This window comes from Natator depressus, chromosome 9, assembly GCF_965152275.1.
Source record: "Natator depressus isolate rNatDep1 chromosome 9, rNatDep2.hap1, whole genome shotgun sequence".
In the NCBI taxonomy this organism is placed as follows: Eukaryota; Metazoa; Chordata; order Testudines; family Cheloniidae; genus Natator; species Natator depressus.
Window position 1 is genome coordinate 94,112,930 of NC_134242.1, and position 23,978 is coordinate 94,136,907.

General features: G+C 42.5%; 1 protein-coding gene across 1 annotated transcript in view; it reads right to left on the reverse strand.

Moving 5' to 3' along the window:
- LOC141993632 (uncharacterized) overlaps positions 1-23,978 on the reverse strand; it is a 649,213-nt gene that overhangs the window by 538,326 nt on the left and 86,909 nt on the right. The gene's annotated exons all lie outside the window — the stretch shown is intronic.

Sequence of the window (23,978 nt, forward strand, 5' to 3'; positions counted from 1 at the left end):
AGGGCCGACTTAACAACTGAAAAAATGGTTTCAAACAGATTATTTGGGATGATATAGTATGTTTCAAGAAGGAAAAACATAGTTAAATATATTGCTGAGGCATGAATCCAGTTACCAGTGGTTAATATCAGTGGACATTTCTAACTATGGTTTCAGCATTATTTCTCTTCCATCCATCATTTAGGAACACTCACTGTAAACCCAAATAAATGAAATTTCATAGACAACTGCTTTGAAAAACAAACAAGCAAAACTCTCCGGGGGTCATTTAGTTAACATGCTAGGCTACAGAGTTAAGGTTCTTTAGTTTAATTCAGATTATTTCTAATTGTGTTAGCTATTGACATGCAAGGAAAAGACAATGCATGACTGACACCTTAGCAGGCACTTTGCTGTCATAACGCTGTCTGCTAGCTGGATGGATCTTTAACTAGGTGTTGTGGGCCCAAACCACAGTTTGTAGCCCCAGTAACTTCAACAGAGTTTCGCTTGTGTGTGAGAACCAGAGTATCAGGCTCTGTATGAATATTGTAAGGGCCCGATCGTGCACTCTCTTTTTCTGTATCTAGCCAGCATCTAGCACAATGGGGCCTTAATCTCAACTGGGCCCTTTAGGCATTAGTTCAATACAAACAATGAATAATAATAGTGTAGAAGAACTGGGCCTTCAGTAAAGAACACTAAGTACTAGGGAGAACTATACAACTCCATGAAGAATATCCTGATTGTATAGTTAGTAAGGAAAAAAAAACAGATTTGCACTTATGACATTATTTGAAGAATGATATGCCTGGATTTAAAGCCACTGCATTTACAAGGGAAAAAAGAGCTGGGCATATTTTCATGCCAAAATTGTTTTCTTGATTTTATACCCAGCCTGACCTTCTGAGCTAACAGGAACCAAGTGCAGCACAGTGAAACATTTCACGGGGTTCATTGTATCAGTTAGAATGTCAGCTCAGCCATGACACTGCAAGGGATAGAGAAAAAAAGATGAATTCGTCTAAGAACTTTGGATAGTAATTTCTCCAATTCAGAAGAGAACACTGCTTTCTTCCAGCCAGGCATTGTGACTGGGACATTCAAAAGAGCTTAATGTAGTTAGGTACCCAAATCCTATTGACTTTCCGTGGGATCTATGTACCTAACTCCTTCAGGCTCCTTTGCAAATCCCAGCCCATATATCAGCACCAGGTGATAATATCTATTACATTGGAATTCCCCACATATTTGTTAATTTTAGCAATCAGTTTTAAGGTGTTCATCTCCAAGAGTCTGCATCACTATATGAATGAATGGACAATTTCTCAGTCCACACATTCATACAATGATGTACTAGTGAAGTCACTTACATGACTGAGTGCTTCAGAATTTGGATAACACAATAATACATAAAATTCAGCTGTGTAGGAAAACAAATAAGGTGACAGGGCCAGCACTAGGCATAAGCAGACTAAGCAATTACTTAGGGCCCCAAGCAGCTCAAGAGGGACAAAAATATTCCTGCTTAGCGCCCCAATGGGCTAGCGCCACCGCCGTGCAGGGGGATAATACAATGACACTTCCCCACTTAAAGGCAACGGGAGTTAGGCACCTAAATTCCTTTGGTGGTCTGGGCCTCAGACATGACCACGATGGGGGCCAAATAAGAAGATGGTTAGAGACCTCCTGCACAAGAACCAGGTACATTTGCCATCCCTACAATACACTCAGCAGAGCGCAGGACAGATCCTTGTAATCTGGCAAAGCATGGGAAGAAGACAGGTCTATGGCTTCCTCACCAGCCTGTGGAGGAGGCTCAGAAAGGGAAGCAAGCTGTGTCATCCTAGGGGAGCCGCCTGAAGGACTGTGCGTCACAAGCCTCTGTCTGACGCAAAAGGACCTAGCAGGGTGGATCCTTAAAATGAGAGAGGAGATATTTTGCTATGAAATAAAACTTAAAACAGTGACTGGCCCGGACTAAGCCCTGTTGTGGAAACGAACAGTTCTATCTGCCTCAGAGTAGAGAACAGATACAGAGGTCTCAATATTTCATTTGCGTGCCAGGAACAAGTTACCCCATACCTGCACTGGCCTTTATCAAACTCTTCATCCCTATCTTCTCAGTGCTTGCCTTAGAACTCTACTCATCAGCAACGGACTCCACAGCTGCCAGCCTACAGAGGCTTCGCAGGCCAGGGGGACTAATCCATCTTCTTACTCCCAGCTAAACAAATGTTTCCCTTTTCAGTAGCTATGACGCAGCACGTTAGACACCCAACCCGGTCCTCTGCACTACCCGAGAGGAGACAGTCGCAGAAACAAAATGAACTCAACCAACACCTCTGAAACAGAATCTTATTCTAAGTGTTATTTGTGTGAAGATACAACTGAAGCTGAGGTGCCACTGTGCTATGTGCTTATACTATTAAGCCCGGTCGAAAAACAGAAATTATGTTTTGTGAAAAACGTTGATGTTTCAAAATTGGTTTTCATTCTGTAACAGAACAAAACCAAGACCTTTTGGAATTTTACATGCAAAAAACACACAAACACCCACTCCAGAATAGACCAGTAGGTCAGACACTCACCGACAATGTGGGAGGCACAGGTTCAAGTTCCCATTCTACCTCATTCAGAGTTGGGATTTAAATCTGAGTCTCCCACATCCCAGGTGAGTACCCTAACCCCCTCCCCCTCAGGATATATGGCAATAATCACTGTAGTACTTTATTATATGCTGAATGGCAGAAAATTGCACAGAGATTCAGAAACACCATGAAACAAAGATCTTTAGTACATAAGAAATCAATATAATGTGTTTTTCCATGTAATTTAACACAGTAAATTAGCTTAGCTATAAGCAGGGATATTAGTTAAATCTAGTCTTTTGTTTTTGCATTTTGGGCTCTTCACCTAATTTACTCTGGATACTTCATGGCTTCGCAAGAGCCTAGCTAATTATGCAGGCTTGTCATCTGGCTAAGATGGCAAAACAACAGAAAATACGTATTACTAATGATGTGAAAGATTGCTTTCTATTTGTATTTATTATTATTTAATTCCTGCATTACATCTTTAGCTTCTTGGCTAAGATGTATGTATGTGACAGTGGAGCCTCCGCCATAGTTAAGGTTGCACACAAGGTTTCATTTCAACAGGGTGAAAACCTATACATTCTCTGCGTTAGAAGATAAATTTCAAATGCGCATTGTAGCTTATGAACTGCTTGAATGTTGAAGGACATGTTGAATTAAATAAGCAATCTGAGTTCAGTTACAACCAGGGCCTGTGTATTCCCCAGTTCTGTCATGCAAAACGTTAACAGTGACCTCAGTAAATGTTAAAAGCAGAATAACTTTTCCAAATAAGTGAACTATGTGACAATGGAGTCCAACTCATCGATTGCTTGAGGCAAGAGAGTATGAGTCATCACTAAGGTTTTGCATGACAGAGCAAGTTGGAGGAAACTGGCATAGGTATTGTTTTTCGGCACGTGTTGGAGACAGAAGTGAAGGTTTTATCGAGTACTGAAGTGTGCTATCAACAGCATTGCAGGTGAAAGAGGCAAGGAACGCTGGAGACTTGTCCCTTGTCTTCATGGCTTCAAAGATTTGGGGAGGTGAGGTACAAACTTAGCTGCCACATTATGCAGTTCTTGTTATACATGCAGAGATAGACAGACATGGAGAAAGGCCGTAGGAAAGAAAGAGAAGGGGGAGGCATGGGACTCCTATTGAAAAAAACAGGGACTTATTCAGCTTAGTGGAGTTGTTTTGATGCAAATTGGTGCGAAGCATATTTTATTTCATTAATCTACTGTCCTGGTCACATTTATTAAGTTTAAATACATTGTAGGTATAACTGTAAAGAGTGATAATTCAGGAGCCTTCAGTTGTCAGGTGCTGTGTTTTATCTTCTACAAACCTTTAGCGCCATGGTACCTCTAAGACCACCATTCCCCCTTATGCAGTATTATTCACAACAGCTGGAGTCAATCGTGGCACTTGAGAAACCCCTGCTTTAAAGGGGCGGGGACTGCAGGCAGCCTCTTCAGCGAGGGGTCCTCAACTTTGGAACTCGCTCCTCCCACTGGGCAATCTCTCTCTCCAATAAGAATTGGAATAATATGCAATCCGACCATGCAATTTGCACATTTCTTGCACAACTGACTTTCCACTATAAGGGAGGGCATGGTCCAAAATACCTCCATTCTTGTCCACTTAGCTCACCACTTCCAAACATAGCCCCTCACTAAGTGGAGACATCTAGAAAGGTCCTTCCCATGCCTCTGTTTTCCTTGTGTTGAGAATTAGGTAACTGACACACAGAGATACCCATAACATTCAACATCCCTCCAAGCTGTTAGAGTTCATGGGGCAAGAGTCGTATAAATGGGTTAATCAGAAACAGCTGAAGCTTTACCATCTAGTTAGAAACATACTTAGCAAGAGGGAATGACATACTGATAACTGATAGGCTAATACCTTGAGGAGCACTGCATTTCAAACCACAGAGATGACACACAATTGTCCATCACCATCAATCAATTCCTGTCTTGTAGCTATGACTCAGGTACTGGCAGGCATATGAGAGCTGATTATACCTGCCCTCTCTGCTCTACACAAGCTGCAATGTCTAAGGACTCTCAGTTTCTGAACTCCCTCTTGGAAGATATCCTCCAGATTCCCTCTCTTGCTGTTTTTAGTCGTGTTCCCGTGCCCCAGCACCACGTAGACTGCAAACTTCCTGTTGGGGCAGAAGCCATGCCTGTTTTAGCATTGAGCCCACTTTTGGTTCCTCGGTGAATAAATAATCATTAACAAGCAAGCAAGCGAACATTATTATTAACGAACCACAAAAGGTTTGTGACTTTGGGTTAGATAATAAGCACTTAAGCTGGGATGCTTATCTGAACTATCCAAGACTTTTCAATCTGTTAAGAGGGACTGGAAGTCATAAGAAGACAAACTTTCTTGTCAGGTGTCCAGAGCTTCTTGCTTTCAATCAGTAGTTTCAACATACTCTGGCTCTTCAAGCAACCAGCGCTGACCAAAGTGCAAAAGACAAAAGCCTCATTAAAAAGTATGTTTTCAATTAGATCTAACCAAACTTCCAGCCTTCAAAAAGATTCCATTCTATGTAGGTTCTTATAACATACTTATTACCATAACATCTGAGTGCCTTCCAGTAGTCCATTAAGTAACATGACTACACATCTGTCACATGTTGTTGGTTCTCGCATCCTCTCCTTCGGGAGGGAAATGTATGTACTTTACCTCTGAGATCTTACACTACTGTTGTCAGATGCCACCAGTATGGTGCTCTGCTTTATTTAATGTTGATAACAGTCGGCTGCGTGCGTGTGTTCCCTCTGTGTGCTGCCCCCGGCTCTGCAGATTGCTGACACAGCAGACCCCAAGAGAACCCCCAATGACCAGACTCCAATAAGGTAAGAAGGCACCCGGCCAGGTTTATTGTCAAACGAAGCACAGTAATAGTTCCCCACAGACTCTACAGGACATACTGCGAATATGTGCCCTCTGACAATGGACTGGCTCAGTCTGTGGCGGGACTCTCCACTGCCCCCTAGGCCAGGCAAAGACTCCTCCCCAGGAATGCATTCTTATACACAGGTACAAACAAGTTACACGTCACTCCTGATGTATTGAGGTGCAACCCTTCTACGTAACAAGGTACAACCCCTCTATGTAGCAAGGTGCCGCTTCTCACCTTGTACATGTTGGTTTGAACGAAACAACGCTATCCATCATATAACCCTTTTGCCCCCATCTTTAGGATGGGTCAACCTGTTCCTTGCTAGGTGTGTGGAATGTGCAAATATCGGAGTGTTCTGATATCTAATGTCCAGTACCTTTTAAGTATGTATCTTTCTGCAGCATCAGCCCTTTCCTTGCCAGCTTCTGTGAGCAAGGCCTGCCTCTGGCTCACAGCTTAACTTTGCTTTATGTTAGCAAAGTCTTGACCATTACTTTAGCTCAGGCCTTAGGCCTCATACCGGGCCTCTGATACCAAGGGTTTATGTTTCAGGGCCTCATCTTACTACAACTACTATGGAAGTTGGAAGGACTGCCACTGAATTCAATGGACTTTGGATGAAGCCTATGGTTATTATTGCTGTTGCTTATTAAATTATCGCGCCTTGTGGGATGCAGAAAATGCAGAGCAAAAATTGGGGAGTAAAGCGTGTTCCTCAAGGCTTGGAGGGCTCTTTCCACTCCCTTCTGCCCTGAAAAGGAAAGTCTTGATTACTCCTTTTTTAATCTTTATTACATTCTATCAACTGACTTTTTAAAAAAATTATTAAAATATCTACACTGCTCAAATTCAACAGTGTTGGACTCAAATAATTATGGTGAAGGTACAGCCTTGAGTGGAAAATAGAAAATATGGAAGAGAAGTAGCAATAAAAGTAATCATATATTATACCTTTCAGAAATGAAAGTCCTGATTTTTAGTATCCCTACCAAACACAATTTATAGTTTCTGCCCTGAAATTTTAATTGCAGTCTGAGGTTTTAAGATAGGAACCTTGACATGAAAATGGCAGGAAATATACTATTTTTATGAATGCACTACATACAAAAGACAGAAACCAACCTCCGAATTATTAGCTTTCTGCACAATACTTTTGTGAGTGTACTGGGTGGTGTTCAAAAAGTAGGTTTTTATATGGCACACTGTGCACAAAAAAAATCTCCCAACAGTTATTCTACAGGGATTTCTGCCCCAGTACTAAGTGACCATTGACAGTTTCATGGACCATATTCTGCTTTTTAGACCAGTGAGAATCTGTAGTCAAAACATTTTCAAGACTCCAGATTTACACCATGCAAACAAGAGAACATTTCATCTCCTTACATTACTCTGTCAAACACCATTGACCAATTTCATCTCATAATTTGATGGGATTATTCATTAATCGCCTCTCACACAAGGCCATTTTTGCCCAATCTTGCTGTGTTCCAATAAAAATGGTTTTCCCCAACCTTTAATTGTTTTTCTCCAACATTGGTACAAATAGTACTATTTTTGTTCACAAAGTGTTTGTAGAAAGTGAATTTCTAACAAATATGTCTCTGAAGGCGGCCTAGGCTGGAACTGTGCATGCGGCCATCTCAAAGCTGCCAAACAGCTCTGTGTAAGCCCTGTATTAATGGATCAAGTGGTGCACAGAGCCTTAGGTGGGCCCTCTACAGTAGAGTGAATTTCAGAACTTTAGGGGCCTACTGTGAATGCTGGTAAACACTTATTCAACTATGCATGTGAATAAATGCTCTTCAACACCCAGTTTCCTTTTCCTCCCTCTGGTTTACATTTGACCTCCACAGGTAGCTATCCCCTCTTCATTCCTACCCCAAGTATTGGATTGGTTGGGTAGAGAGATTTCCTTTAACAGGTGATGGTAGAAAGGAGTTAACTTCTGGGGACTTGGGTAGGTAGTGGGAAGGGCCAGATTTAGGGGTGGGGTTCTTGGAGGCTCAGATATAAGGTGGACCTTGAGAGACCGGCTTCCTATCAACTTCTTCCAACCAAATAGCTGGGTTCAGTTCACAACCCCTTTACAGATTAAGCCTGCAGGGGTTTTTGTAGAGCTCTAGTTACAATTCTACAGTGTTCCTGAAAGTATTTAACTTCCCTTCTGCATATTATTTGTCCTTGGCATTTGGGATGGCAGTTCTTTGGAAGCAAGGTGCTGGAATGATTATTTCCAATTTCAGAAGATTCAATTAGCTCATTATGCAAATGATGCATCAGTCTGACAACTCATCATGCCACATCTAGTTATATAATATAATCAAAAGCAGGCGCGGAATGATATTAAATACAAATGAGTGTTAGAATAAGGTGAATTCTCAGAAATAACCTCTGATAAATAAAGAGATTTTAAATTACTCAAGGAACCATTATGAATCCTCACACAAATGAATAATTATGGATATTTTCTGCAAAATGTAAATTATATAATCATCACATTATATTGTAGCTATTGGGGTCCTAGATTTACAACTGCATTATAAAAGGGGTTCCTGCTAAAGGAAAAAAAGTAACTAAGGCAGATCACCATGGCAAAGTTTAATTAAAAGTATATTAATACTTTAATGCACCACTGTTTGAGTCTTTCAATTTATAGCACATAAAATGTAATACATTATAATTTTTAAATTAATAAAATAATCTGCAATCTGCATTGCAAGCTGGCTCTTTATCAGTTGCTTTTTCTTTATGTAAAATTACAGTCTCTGTGGGTATGAAAAGGCAGCAGAGAAGTCAGCAATCAGCAAATCATATTTCTCCAGAGATTCTTATCTAGCCTGTCTCATGAGTTTTTTTAAAAAAATGTGAATAGCTAAACTTCACTCACAGCAAAATCCATATCACCATAGCATCCCTTTGAAAAATGTCTCTAATTGTATCTTCTTTATTGGCTCAGACATGGGCAGGCTTCCTTCTCTGCTTGAACTAATTGTAAACAATCACACCCCTGGGGTTCAATCTTAGCATCTGTGCATACATGTTCATTTCCTGGCTAGTCCAGATAACAGTCTGATCACAAAATTATGCAGTTTAGTCCACTCTGATGGCCAATTTCTTACAGATACATTTTTGCTCTTGTGACCAAATCTGGAGTTATAAGACGTTGCCTTGGGGGAACCATAACAGGGCTGGCCTTAGGGAAAATGGCGCCCTCTGTGAACTTGTATTTTGGCGCCCCTGGGGCCCGCTGCCTCCCAATCAGTCACTGGTCCCCACTGCCTCCCCAGGGTCCCCACCCATCCCCCCATCACCCTTGCTCTTCACCACCTCCCCTATCCCCTCATCCATCCCACACATCGTCCCTGATGCCTCCCCAGGCTCCCCACCCCCTTTCACCCCCAGGGCCTGCTCCTTTGCCCGCACCCCATTGCCCCAAGCTCCCTTCAGTGGCCTCACACCCCAGGTCCACCCCACTCCTTGCCTCTTGACCATGATGCCCCCCTGACCATGGCGCCCTGGGTGGTCACCCACATCACCCACCCATACGGCCAGCCCTAAATTAGCTGAAGAGAATTCTCTTCCCTAATGCACGAGAATGGTTTGGGGCACCTGTGCAGAGATAGGTGGCTACTCCTGCGGTGTTTGAGGAGCAGCAGAAGTGGAGAGTTCTCCACTATATAACCTTCCATGCTACTGGGTTCTCAAAATCCCCCTGTCACAGAGAGTGGTACAGAGCCTCCAGGGAACTCTACCATGCTTGTGTAGAGGCAAGTGGAAGCCCTGGCAAAGCCCTTCACAGCCTGAACTCCAGCACCCGCCTACTTACCATCTCTCCCTTTCTCTCTCACAATACCCCCTCCCCGCACAAATGTGTATTAGGGAAAAATGACCCCAAAGAAATGTGGGAAAAGGTACCCCCAAGGCCTATCCATTGCAATCTCAGAAATTGATCATGTGGGAGATGCCAATCTGATCCTAACGGATTACTCCTTTTTAAAGCAAAACCAGGACAAAACACTGAACAGCTAACCAAAGGTCACAGCCAACATAACTGTAAAATAGCTTCCTGCCTCCCCTATCTGTTGATCACTTTATCCCTACTATGGGTACGTAAACAAGAATCACTATACGGCAGCTAAATATCTGTCCCCCACTGATGCTTATTTTAGTTTGCAATCCATCAGCCTAAAAACCTCAAGACTTCAAACTCTACCTATCTAGCAAAGGATCCCTGCCCCACGGGGAATTCCTTGGCACAACACCGAGTTACTGTATAAAATATGCACCCTTCCAGCAGAACAGGAAGAACTGTAAAGGCTCCAAGCTTGTATGTTCATGAACTATAGATCTCTTCACACAACGCACAGTCAACCTGTGGAACTGCTTGCCAGAGGATGTTATGAAGGCCAAGACCATAACAGGGTTAAAAAAAGAACTAGATAAATTCATGGAGGATAGGTCCATCAATGACTATTAGCCAGGATGGGCAGGAATGGCGTCCCTAGCCTCTGTTAGCCAGAAGCTGGGAATGAGCGACAGGGGACAGATCACTTGTTGATTACCTGTTCTGTTCATTCCCTCTGGGGCACCTGGCATTGGCCACTGTCGGAAGACAGGATACTGAGCTAGATGGACTTTTGATTTGACCCAGCAGAGCCATTCTTATGTTCTATGAATATCATAAGCTCTCTCCTCTTCACTCCCCACTTAGAGGCAAGGAACAACAAATATAGACCAGACCTGGGCACTTCAAACCTACAGAAACCTTATGCATATTCAAGGTATGAAGGGGCCACCCAACAGCCCATATTTCCTGGTGGAATTCTGAGTCACCTGGAGGCTTACCGACAGCACACATGAGCCAGTGTGCTTCACCACTCTTGAGAAGGATATGGCACACGCATATATAATTTTTAAATCTAAGTGTTCTCGGAGCCTAAGTCTCACTGAAAGTCAGTGGCTGGAAGGTCTGTTAGTACCAAAGTCACTACTGAAAATGGGATTTAGGCTCCTAAGTCATTTAGATGCTTTTGAACCTATTATCTAAAGTCTGGACATATATTAACTGACCTCTACATTTAACTGCTTAAATATGAAGCCTACACTAAATTGAAGAGCACTGAAAATACGAGGCTTTATTCTATCTCCTTGGTACTGTACAGCTGTCATGTCAGGGCCTAGAAAAGGGGTTATTAGAGCATTAGTCATTTGGTAGCCCATCAGGGGCTGTTCAATCCACTGGGGTCTAGTGTGTCAAGGTTTATGGAGAGAGGATTTTTTTTATTTCACAGCTCACCGAGTCAATGGATGAAGCGGTTTCAGTCTGTTGAGTTAATGTGGGTCCCTCTGATACACAGTAAATCCATTTACAGTAGTTAAAGAGCCCTCCAAAATTTCCTAAGAAAAAAGGACATAATCTGTACGCAGAATAGCCTCTTAAACTGAAACAAGGCAGTTATTTATATTTTGTTTCTCAGAATAGCAAAAGAAATGTATTAATCTAAATTAAGTGCCAGCTTCATCACCCACTTCTCATTCTGGAGTTAAGCAAGCCCCAAATGCATCTATGAAGGCCCTGTCCTATAAACATTTCCTCACAGGTGTAGCATCCCTCACACAAGTAGCCCCACTGATGTCAACACAATTATCTGTCTGAGTACGGTTTTGTGGGATCAGAGCCTAAGTTAATTATTGATAGCTCTTTTGTGGAGAGCAAAAGGGGTTTTGTTTTTACTTCAAATTATACAAACAGATTTTACAATGGCAAAAAATGGTTTCTATCAAGGCTGAAAGCTCATGCACTATGTCTCAGGCTGGAGTCAATTTTTGTGGCTAAATGATGACAACCTCCCTTAATGTAGGGCTTAGTAATGAAACAAACACTGACAGACCTCTCACACTGATGGCACAAATGGTGCTGCTTTAACGGTAGCCTTTTGTTAAAGTCATAGTTACTCAATACACATCACATTTAATTCATGAAGCATGTGAAAGCCTTGAAGGGCTGGCAGTTTCACAAGAGAGACTGACTTCATTGGTATTTATACTCTGCTGTTTTGCTGACACTTACTTTTAGGAAACTTTAGGACAATATGATAAAGGTTACTGACAGAAGGACCATTGACGTTCCTTATTGCAAAAGAAAGTGCAAGCAAAGCCAGATAAACAGCTCAGAGTCCTCTATGCCTGCATTAATGAGCAATAATACAGATTAAGATGAACCTTCTCTTGCTAAAATGAAAGCTCATACTTTCTACTAGGGCATGGGAATAAATAATTGTAATTTTTATGCACTTGTCTAAAAGTCATTTGGTTAATTTTATTTCAAGTTTGCTAAACTTAGGATAACATTTAATATTCATTTGCTGATCAAATTATTTCTTTATGACACTGTTGAAAGGAAGTCTTAATCATCAAAGGGGAGCTGGGAAAATGGTGCCCTTCAAATATCTTGGGTTATTTTTTTCTCCTCATCCATATGATGCTCCCTACTCATCTCCTTATATTTAAGGAAAGGTTCCGTTCAAATAAACAGACACATTAAGTACATTGCTGACCCTTTAAGATTTCTATCATTTTGGAAGAGTACAATTACTCATAGGAGCACTACTTAAGATAAACAGTGTGGTCCCATAAATAGGTCACTGGCCAGAGACTTGGGGTATGTGTTCACTGCACAGTTAATGTGAGTGCTTACTTGGGTTTTAGTCCAAACCCCACCACCATCCACACAAAAAAACCTCTGGCCCAGGACTTGTGGGTGCTTTAACCTGGGGTTTAGTTCACCTGCCTGGGACACAAGTTAGAACCCAAGCTCTGCTTTAACTGAAACCTGTCCACTTTGCAGTGAGGATGCAAACAAACATCACTCAAGTACTGATAGTTCTCCAGTCCCCTTCTCACATCCTCCTCCCCCCACCCCCACCCAAAGGAGAGACAAGTTCTCTACAATTGACACAACTGACTGTGAAAGAATCCTAGAGCATCTCTGCACAAAGAACTACAGGATGTGCCCCCAGGCGAGAGGACTGTGATCAATTGTTCTCTGTGTCCATTGAAGGTAGGCAATAAGTAATGGGCTAAATATGCAGCAAGGGAGATTTAGGTTAGATATCAGAAAAAACCTTTCTAACTGTAACGATGGTTAAACTCTGGAATCGGCTTCCAAGGGAGGTTGTGGAACCCTTGTCAATGGAGGTTTTTAAGAACTAGTCGGATAAACACCTATCAGGGATGGTCTAGGGTTACTTGGTCCTGCCTCCGGATGACTCTGTGACACTGGTAACACAGTAGTGCAGGTAGGGCTTTGCTATAGGAATGCTTGCACCCGGGATAGGACAACCTGGATGCTCAGATCTGAGTGCCAATCACCCAGGTTAACTGTGCAATGAAGACATATCCTTAGAAGACCAGGGGGGTATTTCCACATCTGCCACTGACCTTTTCTGTTATTTTGGGCAAGTCATTGCAATCTCTTTGAGCTTTTTTTCCCCATCTTTTCGATTTGGACTGTGAGATCCTTGAGGCAAGGAGTCTCTCTCCCCATGTGGACATACATGGCCTAACACAAATTTCAGCTGAGAGGTGTAGGCACTTCTGTAACATTAAGGGAGTGTTTGTAAAGTAATGCTTGTGGGATCAGGCCATGTGTTTTCAGTTTCTCAAGATCTAAAAACTGCAAAGGATATTATAGTGATTACCACCAGCAGCCTTATGTTCCTTAAAACACAGAGCCGGTACTCCTCTGAGGAATATTTTCCGTTTTTTAAAATTTGGCCAAAAAATGCTATTATTTAATTAAGAACGTACAGAAGCATAGCAATTTGGGGCTTACCATTTTAATCAAAGACTTTAAACACAAAATAAAGGAAATCAGCAAACAGAAAAAAATCACAAAAAATATTAGGCCCCACTTCAGCAAAGCATTAAAGCAAAGCGCATTAGAAGTGTAACCCTTCTGCCAGTCAGAGTTGGCAGCAACAAGGGCCGGGTTCAATATCTAGGGGATCCATTCCAATAACACAATGCAAAACCGGCTCGAGCCCCCACCCAGTGACCTGGGACAAAAATATACCATCCCCGCTGGGCGCCTCCAAGAGGCAATACTTCCCTTCTTGCAAGCACAGAGCCTGAATGTGGCAAAAAGCCTTTTAATAACAGAGAGAAACAATGTGGCATTATGTTGGGGAAACACCACCAACAGGATTCATAACACAACCCACGAGCAAAAACCCACCCCAAGCAAATTGGGTCGTGTCCTTTCCCTTTGGTTCTTGAGTCCAGCAACCTGAAATCACCCCAAAGTCCCAAAAGTCCAATGACCCAAAAGTCTCTGTCCCTGGTCAGGGCAGCCCCAGAGTTCGAAAGTTTATGTGCAGACCTTTACCTCCCACCTGGGTGGAGATCGGGGGAGAGGGGGTAAGGGGCACCTTACATGATCTGAAGCTGACTGCCCCGCAGCTCCATAGGGCTCCGCTCCGCTCCACCAGCTCCGCTTCCCACAAGCAGCTCCCGCCGTCCCACGAACTGCTCCACCAGCCTGTCCACAAGGCACTCCAGCCGTCCCGCAAACTGCTCCACAATACATCTTCAGGCTCCCCCACTATTTAACACAACGCTCAGTGATTTCAGCTCTTAGTCAGTTCAGCTCTTTGGTGAACTCAGCTTGTAGTAGGGGAGCCTCAGTGCTGGTGCACCATTAGCCCAAAGTGAGCTCAGCAGCCTGTAACTAGACTTCTAAGGGAATCAAAATTAGCTCTGATATTCCACAGTGGAGAGAGGAGGAAGTGCAATTAGCATGTAAGGCCCTCACCAAGGGGCCCATGCCACCAAGTATTAATACTTGTCCCCAGTCTCTCTCAATTCACAGAGTTTTGGAACCCTTGCCTAGCGAGTGCTACTTAGTTGATGGTGAGTCCCTCCATCATAACAAAAGGCCAAGTACAGTTCCAAGCACAGTTCCCATAATCAGGGTAACAACAATTTATTCTTCCTGCCCCAGTAACAGAGACACTGGGGATCCCACAGCAGCCAAAGTGACCATTTGGGCAGCTATGGCCTCATTCTAGGTGGGGTGGGTGTGCCTATGCAAATGAAATCGGCCCCTGAAGTTCTTTTCCACAACTTGCCACACCTCACCACCAGATGTCAGGGTGGAGCTCATCCTGACTCTGCTTACAGAAGTTCCCACTGAAGCCAGTGGCACTCGCGTGCTTAAAAGTAAGCTTATGCTCAAGTGCTTTACTGGATCGGAGATTAAAATTTCAAAGCAGAAAAACCGAAATGTGTGATTACGAAAAGATTTCAGTAATGGGTAGCCCTTCTCATCAGCCCTTGAAGAACAGTCTTCACTTCTCGAATGATCAGTCTGGTTTCTGAGTACATCATGACATAAATGCTCCTAAATAACTTCCTCATCATTATCAGTGGAGCTTCAGGAAGGATTTTACAGTGGCCCAGGGCAGAGGGAAGCCCCTGTTGGCCCAAAAAAAGAGATGCACTGGACCCCCAGTCCAACAAACAGCTTTTGTGTGGGTGGCGCCTGCCTCCCCAACTAGGGGTGAGGGTGGGACTATGACACAGGAACAGGTCTATCAGGCTCCTCATGTTAAGCTGTTTCTAGAGCCTGGGACTGCCATACCCCGACATTGGCCGGAGGTGGAGAGAGGGAGTCCAGTCCTACTTTCCTGAATACCCCTCCCCCCTGCTGGCATGCTGCTGCTGTTCCAGTTACCAATGAGAATTATCAACCTGGAAACTGGGAAGTTGCAATCAGAGTCTGCCAGGGATGGATCAAGGGATGAAAATGGGTTGAGTTCCATTATTCAGCTTCCTGTCATCACCACACACACATCCCAAAATATATTGGAGGAGGGATACATTATACATAGGCTCTTCCAATATAGCTCCCAAATTTCTACTGGTTGGGTGTCAAGGTTATATATTTGTAATCTGGATAGCTAGCCTCAGTGATTTTCGTATAATAAGGGACAGTGGTATGGCCAGTTTAATTATTCTACATAATCCTTTGGATTTAATTAGACTGTTTAGCCATAAACCCAGCAGAATCTGTAAATGTGTATGACTAAACCAAATGCTACCTTTAGGGTTGGCACTGGACTTCTTTTCCCTTTATTATCATCATCATGTTTTGATGGTAATTAATTTTTATTCATATTTTTCCATAGTTTTAAACAGAGATTCCAGCCTTGTAAATTTTTAAATTTATTTTCTAAAGGCAAATGTGTAATTAAATGTCAATATTCATGTTTTATTGATTTCTTTATCAAGAACAACAAGGAAAATACTACACAGGTGGCCACATCTTCCAAGTGGCCTAGGACTAACTTCTGCATTTGCACTCACTTTTGAGAGCAGTGGAGCTTCAGGAGGGAGTTAAAACCCTGGCCCTGGCAGAAGAGGGTAGCAGAGGAGAAGGAAAGTCCTGGAGTGGGCCTGAGAGAGGGACAACCCACAGGCAAAAGGCCTTAGGAGTAGACTGGAGTTGAAGATCCAGACTGGGTGAGATTCCAGGGCGGTAACCCCTGAGAGTCAGCTTTCTGCAAAAAAACATAGAGCTGGGGATGATCAGGATGGATTAGAAGGTCAAGCCCAGGGAAGGGGCAGAACTTGCCTTTTCTGGGTTCCATTTTCCTTCTGAGTTTGGCTGAGAGACTCCAGGGACAAGCCCTGGAGACTCTGCTCTGCCAGCAGAGTGGAATGGAAATTGAGCCTGGAGGGGAAGAAGGCAGCAGATTGAGGCAGCAGTGTTCTGTGGGACACTGTCTGGGCAGGACTTTGACATCCTGGAAGAGGAGAAACTTTGAAGTGACCTGGCCAGAGGGCCAAGTCACAAGAACAGAGACCATCACAGAGCCAGCGCAGTTGTTGGAAGGGAGCGCTAGGCAATAAATGAGCTGCTATGCCACATCCAGCCACGAGGGGATGCCCCTGTGGTGAGTGCACCCTTTGACAGAAAGCTTACCTGCACCCATGTACCCTTGAGAACTTTAACCCACATCTGATATTCCTGCTCCAAAAAGGACTTCTTGTGTCATCTTGGACACACTTGGCTTCTCTGTGTCTCACTTTCCCATCTGCTAGCTGGTGATAATACCACTTCCCTACCACATAGGGATGGTGTGAAAATAAATACATTAAAGATTGTGAGACGCTCAGATACTGTGGTAATGGGGCCATAGAAATGCCTTAGACAGAAATAGCATGGAATCAAGCATCTCAGACTAAGTGAACACTATCTGTGTCTCCTAGCTTTTATTGGGGGGTGGGTAGATCCATAGGGCTATAGAGTCTTTTAAAATATGGACTACAATTTACCTTGGTTGTCCAAAGAGGTTGATCCTAAGAATGTGGATAAGCTTTTGCATTCTATTTTTAAAAGAGTAGCTGATAGACTAGCCAGAAACGACTTCAAACAGACATCTAGTCTGTAACAGTAAAGACCAAAGTGAAAAATTTCCAGTAACATAGGAGAAATGTCTCTCTCCTACGAACAAAAACTTGAAAGCGTGAGAAAACAACATAGGAGATTGTGAGGAAGGCATTATCTTCCTCAAATCCCTCCTCAGAACTTGCCTTTGCCACGGTGCCAACAAAAACGTCGATGCTCTGAAAGGGGAGAGACTTTAAAGTGACCTGGCTGGACGGCCAAGTCACTAGAAGAGAGCCCACCAGAGGGCCAAAGCAGCTGAGGTAAAAAGGGCTTGGGTGCACTGCAACCGCTTTCTATCATGGTGACCAATATTGTCTCATTGTTTCCTTGTACCCACCATTGCTCTGTCTCCAACTATTGTCTCTTGTCATATGCTTAGATGTTAAGCTCTTTGGGACAGGGACTGTTTTTTTGTTCTGTGTTTGTGCAGCGCTTAACACAATGGGGTCCTGGTGCATAACTAAGGTTCCTAAGTGTTACAGTAACACAAATAAACAACAATAACGGAGAGGAATGATGCAGCAGTCCAGGATTAGTTATTGTAAAGTGCTTGGTCGTTGCTTATCCATTGTTGTATTTGTTATTTTTTTGTTACAGTTTTGAATCTCGTTTTAATACCAATAAAGATATTATTAGGATTTGAAAATATACAGGCAAAATTCACTGGGACATTCTGCATAGTTTGTGTTGCATTGGCAATGCAAAACAGCCATAAACCCAGCTTCAATAGCTGGTTAAAATAGGTTTGAGAGGTTTTACATTACCAGAATAGCTCAACACAGCCAGGACGTTTCAGTGAATTTTGCCTACCTATACATAAAAACAAAGGGGGAAATAGCTGCTTCATAACAAATGTCTTTACACCTTTCGGAGAGAATACCTGACTGGATGATTCAATAACTTCATGAACAGCTCCTCCCCTTCTGACAGACTGATGGCCTGATTCTCCACTGGCTGACACCTTGTGCAGTCATTTATACTTGTGCAAAGTGGGTACTAAATGTCAACAAATTAAAAGGGTGGTATTGTCTCCACTTTGCGCTGCTGTAAATCAGCATACCATATGAGAATCGGGCCCTCAGATTTTTTTGCCTTTCCCAAATGATAATCCAGCCTCTTCACCATGCTGAAATGAACATTGCATTACATTAAGCAGTCTCACTAAGAAAGTCCCCGTCCCATGTCCAAGAATACTCAGATGCAAGGCTGAGATGATTTTTAATCTAATTGAACATGAGCAGATAGGTTAATTAAACCTATTACAATAAGGAGAATTGGGGAACAATCACAGTCATAATTAAACTGAAAATGCAGATAATGTGATTGGGTAGTTTCAGAATATATTTGCAGTTACAGTTTAGTCACCAGTTAAGCTACTTTTTTAAGGGTCTGATTGATTGTGCTCTTCTTTTTTCAGGGTAACTCCCATTGATTTCACTGGGGGTAAGGAATGAGATGGAAAGTTTTGCAAGCAATGAAGCAAGGACTCCTGCCTGACTGGCTGCACACATTGTGCAGGACAGAGCATTTTACTGCAGTCTAGCAAACAGTTGAACCTGATGGAGTTTCTTTGTTTGTTGCCACTCTTTTTAAAAATTCCATTCCCAAACCATACCCACACACACTCCATACACACCCAAATTGAGACAATGTTCTTTCCACTCACTGCTGTGACACCTCCTTATGGTTCTTCTAGGGATTAGCTCACCACTGCTTTGATGCCTCCTCTTGCGGTTTCTCAACCCCCTGGTCCCAATCTCTCACTCAGTGGCCTCCCTCACACTTCACAAGCTGCAGTGCTTCCTCTTCATGGCTTGGGATATCAAAGTCCCTCTAACTGAACTGCCTCAGGCAGTGTTCAAAGTCCACCACCCTGTCTGTGCCACTCCCCCATAGCTGGCAGGGGAACCCAGGCCCACCCTCTACATGCATTCCAGCCTAGGGATTTTATCTTCAGGAGCTAAGGTCCATGTGGTCTCACCCTTAGCACTGTTTTCCCTAGACTTCTTCCTACTCCATTGTCTCAATCCTGAGAATGGCGGCCAACTGTTTCCTCCTGGAGCACCCCTTTCTGCTCTCTTTTCCCTGGCTTTATACAAGTCCCTCCTCTTCCTGCCCAAATGGGCTTCATTAGGACTGTTTATCCAGCCAACACGACCCCCCAGGAGCAGCACTTCCTGTAGCCCCTTCTGAGCCATTTTAACCCCTTCAGGAGTGGTGTGGGATGAACACCCCATCACAATCCCTCATCCACAAGTTAATGTATCTTCTCATTGCTTGGGATGCTGCTGTTCTTAAAATACCTTGTTTGTGGATTTGTAATGACCAGCCAGTAAACAGCAAAAAGGGCATTATCAATAGAAGGGGAAATGTATTATATTAACAGACTATCAAGGCTAATATTTCAAATAAGTCAAATCTCCTCTATGCTGTTAATCTACAAACGAAATTCAGAGAAAGGAGATGAAGAGAGGTCACAAAACAGGTCACGTTTTCATTTTATAATCCCATTAAAAAGTGGGAAAAACTGAGATGACTGATTTCCTAATGAAGAAGTGCTGCTCCCCAAGCACAGCTAGGTTCTCTCTTAGCTGTTGGTTTCCTTGGCTGTTTTCCTACACTCTCTTGGTGTCAGACAGATTCCTCTAAAACATTATAACAGTGATTTACATGTTCACTTTCAAGCTTGTTTGGTAGCTGACCCTCTAGGTAGCTAACAGTGGGTTATGAATTGAATTCTCACTTTTAAATATTTGGAATTTTCCACCTTTTATTATCATTATTATAGTAATGCCTAAAGGGCTCAAACAAGATCAGTTGTTAGGCAATTTGCCTACATATTGTACAGCTTCTGTCTAAGTAGTTAAGACAGATGCAAGGCGAGGGAGAGAAAGTATTATTATATCAGTTTTACAAGTAATAACTGAGGCACAAAGAGATTAAGGGTGACATCTAAGCCCCATTGAAGCCACTGAGAGTTTTCATAGACTCATAGATTCATGCAGAAGATACCATTATGATCACGGCACAGTTACACGGTTGACTGAACCCCTTTCTGATCTCTCTGAGTGCTCCCTTGTGGTCTCATGCCCTTACATGTCTTGGAGTGGAATTTCACAGTTCTCCCACTTGTAGACTGGAATCTGTGTATAATACCCCATCTATGCCAACCGCTAATTACCATGAAAGTCCCACTTACCACCTGCATTTCTTCCCTTTAGCAGCCTGTGACCAGTGACAAAATGGCCAACAGACTTCTGAAAACAATTCTGTTCCTTAGCAAATGGAACAAAACATCAGAGAAAGTGATTTCTAAACAACAAACAGACTACATGCAGGGTTAGTTTCATCCAGTCTTACATTTCACTACAATTCATGTTAGACAGACTTCCCCCTAGAGTGACAGGAAAAAAACAAGACTCAATTTACAGTCTTTTAAGAAACCAAAGAGCTCTGGAGACCCAGTTTAATCCCAGTTCACCTTGTAGAGAGGAATTCTGAGTCTGTTCCTGCCTTTCACAAAAACTACCTTTTTAAAAAATACCACCCTCCTTGTGTGTCTCCAGTTCCAGTTGTTCCATGGCTTTTGTTACAAGGCAATGTATGAAATCTTCCTTTTGACTGAGACTGGTTTCTCCCAGTCAACCAGCCAGGCCATTAAAGAGAATGCCCCTGTGATAGCTGCTCTGTTGTTTGACAGTTAGACCTGTTCAGTCTTTCAACCACTGGTCTTGTAACTGTGGGGGAAACTGTTGAAACCATCGACTCCCCCTGACGTTCCAACATATCATCTCAGACATCCTATACAGAAAACATATTTTGACATACAGATCAACATTTACCACTGAGCACCCGCACGTTACTCACAATTATCTAGCCTGACCTCCTAAACAACACAAGCCAAAGAATCTCACCCAACAATTTCTGCATCAAGCCCATAACTTCTATTAGCACTACAGCAGATCTTTGAGAAAGACATCCAGTCTTTCTAAAGACTTCAGGACTTCTAGCTTTTATCATTGACTTCAATATGGACAGGATATCATCTTATATGACTTGCCTACGGTCACACAGGAAGACTGTGATAAACCTGGGAGCTGAACCCAACTGTGGTGAGTCCCAGTGCAGGGTCTTGATCACCAAACCATTCACTCTTTAATCCACATCACCAAATCTTCATGTAAAACTTCCAAGCGAATTTTCCATTTTGTGATTTTCACACATCATGGAGCTAATCTCTCTCTCTCTCACACCCATTTCCTGTTGACAGTACAAATGACTGTTGTCATAAATATAAAGGGATGGCTAACCACCTTTAAATTCCTCCTGGTCAGAGAAAAAAAAACCCTTTCACCTGTAAAAGGTTAAGATAAAGCTAAAGATAACCTCGCTGGCACCTGACCAAAATGACCAATGAGGAGACAAGATACTTTCAAAGCTGGAGGCGGGGGGGAAACAAAGGGTTCTCTCTGTCTGTGTGTGTGGCTTTTGCCAGGACCAGAGCAGGAATGCAGGTCAGAACTCCTGTAAAGGGTTAATAAGCAATTTAGTTAGATATGCATTAAATTCTGTTTTGTTTAAATGGCTGATAAAATAAGTTGTGCTGAATGGAATGTATATTCCTGTTTTTGTGTCTTTTTGTAACTTAAGGTTTTGCCTAGAGGGATTCTCTATGTTTTGAATCTGATTACCCTGTAAGGTATTTACCATCCTGATTTTACAGAGGTGATTCTTTTACTTTTTCTTCAATTAAAATTCTTCCTTTAAGAACCTGATTGCTTTTTCATTGTTCTTAAGTTCCAAGGGTTTGGGTCTGTGTTCACCTATGCAAATTGGTAAGGATTTTTATCAAGCCCCAGGAAAGGGGGTGTAGGGTTTTGGGGGATTTTGGGGTGAAAGACGTTTCCAAGCGGGCTCTTTCCCTGTTATATTTGTTAGACGCTTGGTAGTGGCAGCAATAAAGTCCAGGGACAAAAGGTAAAATAGTTTGTACCTTGGGGAAGTTTTAACCTAAGCTGGTAAAAATAAGCTTAGGGGGTTTTTCATGCAGGTCCCCACATCTGTACCCTAGAGTTCAGAGTGGGGAAGGAACCTTGACAACTGTATTTTCCCAATCTGCTTCATTTTAATTTCTTTTCCATATGTCACACATGCAGCCCAGATGATATTCTTTTCGCACTGATTTAGTTACCAGAAATATTTCCCCCCATGTTTTTGAACCAGTTTCCATTGTTTTATCCTGTAACCGGTGGAAGCTCCCCAGTTGTTTCATCTGCACACTACATAGTCTTTGGAACATAGTCTCATTATACTGTGGTGATGTGAAATGAATAACTAATGCTAATAATTAACAAACAAAAACCATGTGATGAAGATGTTAGGGTGGCTACACATATAACATAACTGACACAAACTCACAAAAACACGACATGAAAAGTTAAACCACTTACCATGACAAACCTCCATCTCCTTCATTCACAGGCATGCACCTTCCCACCACCACAACCACACAACATTAACTCTGCCCTCCCCAGAGATGCCACCCTTCCAGCACCTTCTTTAACTGCCCTTATAAACACAGTCTTTCTCCAAGCTTCTCTACCAACACAACTACTAAACTACTACACCTCTCCACACAATTGAAAGAGTTGTGAAAAAATAATCTGGTACGGGGTGGCACAGAATTAAGGTTGCAGGGAATAGTCTGTGGTGTGCCATAGTTGTGGTAATGGTTAGATGTGTGCTTGTGGGTAGAGGTGAAGAGGGTTTATACTATTAGGGAGCTTAATTTTTCTTTCCCTGCTTTTGCAGTTTTGAGCCAGGCATTTAGTGTACATGTGGCAACCCTAGCTGCTGTAAAACAATATTTTTGTGTATTAATTTCCTAGTTGTTCTATTTTTAAATAATTTTGGGTGGTAGAGTACTTAAAGGCAAGCCTGTGCTTGAGTACTTTGCTTAAACAGGGACCAGATGCCTAAATATGGATTAAGGTGTCTAACTTTAGCCATACAACTTTGAAAATGATGGTTTTAGTACAAAACAGAAAGCTAGTTTTTATAATAAATATTACAATGAAATATTTACCTATACTTGAACTGTGAGCATTACACTTCACAGCCTGATTCAACAGTGCATTGCTCCAGTAACATGGGGGGTATAACTTCAGTTAAAACAATGTAATTACACCAGTGTAAAACTGGAATAATGCTGGGTTGAATCATGCTCTGAGAATTTAGAAGTAGGTCTGCAAAAACTAGCAGCGTGGAAATGACCGTTGAAAATGATTAATGTAAAAATATGAAGATGACCCTAAATAAGAAAGAGCGAATGTTTGAAGTGGAGGAGTTGGAATCAGATAATCCACTTACAGTACAAGAGGTATTAAAAGTGTCCAAAATTGCACAAGCCATAAATAAACCACATGAAAGAGAGTGGTCATATTGCCCGGTATCAGCACAAGAGGAATGCATGGTTAGGCATGTTTATCACGAAAGGGATAAGAAGTCTTATCCTGTAGAAGTCTTATTAACTGTAAGGATAAATACAATCAATGTCTATATCCCATTGCCCTGTGAAACCTATAGGAGGGTGAACATTAGAATGAAGTACTAATGGATATGGGGAGGACAGTTTTTCCGGGCGGGCGGGGGAAGTAGTAGTAAAGGAATAGTAAAGTTAAGAAATTACTGAGCCCATAACCATGATCGGGGGTCTATAGTCCTTCTTTGGGTGATCTGTTGGGAAGTCAGAGCCAAAGAAGGAATCCAGATTGGGAAGATCTCTGCACAGACAGGACATCCCTGCCTATTAAGGAGGCAGCAGGAGAAATGACTGTTTCACTCTTATTACAACAATAATGTTCAGCTTCCCATGAGAATGACCCTATGCCTGTATATTCTTCCCTCCCCTTCCTCCTCATCAGAGCACAACCCAGTTATGTTCTGCGGGAGAGAGGGATGGGGTTTCTATTTTCTTGTGTATGCATCTTTTGCATGTGCAATTTGTGCCTGCAAAATTTGCCCCCACATTTGTTTTGCTCCCCACAGA